This window comes from Manacus vitellinus, unplaced genomic scaffold (genome assembly GCF_001715985.3).
Source record: "Manacus vitellinus isolate BGI_N305 unplaced genomic scaffold, ASM171598v3 scaffold_64_pilon, whole genome shotgun sequence".
Taxonomy (NCBI): Eukaryota; Metazoa; Chordata; class Aves; order Passeriformes; family Pipridae; genus Manacus; species Manacus vitellinus.
Genome location: NW_021940718.1, coordinates 2,898,106 through 2,899,100, shown reverse-complemented (window position 1 = coordinate 2,899,100; position 995 = coordinate 2,898,106).

The following is a 995-nucleotide window of genomic DNA, read 5'->3' as shown; positions in this document are numbered from 1 at the left end:
CAGGGAACGCCGCAGTCCCGAGCGCGGGGAGAGCACCGGGGGCTGTATGGGCACATCCACCCCCACCTGGGCTGGTCCTGAGTGGGGCCGAGCGTCAGGGTGGTAACTGGAGGGTGGGAGCCCCTCTCTGCCCCATCTCTGCTCGCCCTCCCAAGAGCCCAAGGTGGGTACAGACCAGCCCACCCACAGCCCCGAGCCATGCATGGATGTTGGCTGGAGGATGCTCTTGGCTCTGTTGGGCAAAAAAAGCTACAAAAAGATCTGGGGAGAGGAGCTGTGTGGAGGTTGCACTGTGTCCTGCCTTCACCTGTGTGGGGGTGGCAGCCAAGTGCCCTGGGCACTGGGTCTCTGTGCCCCAGCATGGGCTGCAGGAGGGGATTTGCAAGCTGGATCAGCCAGGAGCTGGGGGGGGAACGTGGCTGTGACAGCGTGTTCTGCCCCACGGGCAGCTCTGCCGTGGGGCCAGGTGTGCTCAGGCAAGGCCAGCACAGCTTGTACCTGCCCTGGGAGCTTCAGCTGCCCCCGTGCCCCCTCGCTGCCCCCCCCAGTGCAGTGCTGCCACTCTCCTGGGCCAGGGAAGCCGTGTTCCGATGGGAGCAGGCCAGGATTCCTGGCCCCGCCACGCCGGCGAGCAGCAAAAATTATGAATAAGCTCTTGTTAATAAATACTTTATGATGAATCCAAATAGATTTCCTCCTCTGGAGCAATTATTGTAAAATGGGCTCTAATAGGGTGCAGGGCGGCCCCGGGAAGGGCTGGGTGCCTTTCAGGGCCTAAGTGCCTCCTTCCATCCCCTCTAATGAGCACTTCCCAATCATTTGCATCTGTCTCGGCAACAGGTCTCATTACCAGGTTAACTTATTACCCAGAGCCGCTTCGGAGAACAGTTATAAGCAGCTACCGGAGGCTTCACGGTCCGTGCCAAGGGCGTCCACGGGCTCCAGCGAGGGAAAAGCAAGTCCCCGCTGAGCCCCTTTCAGATTTTGGGATTTTC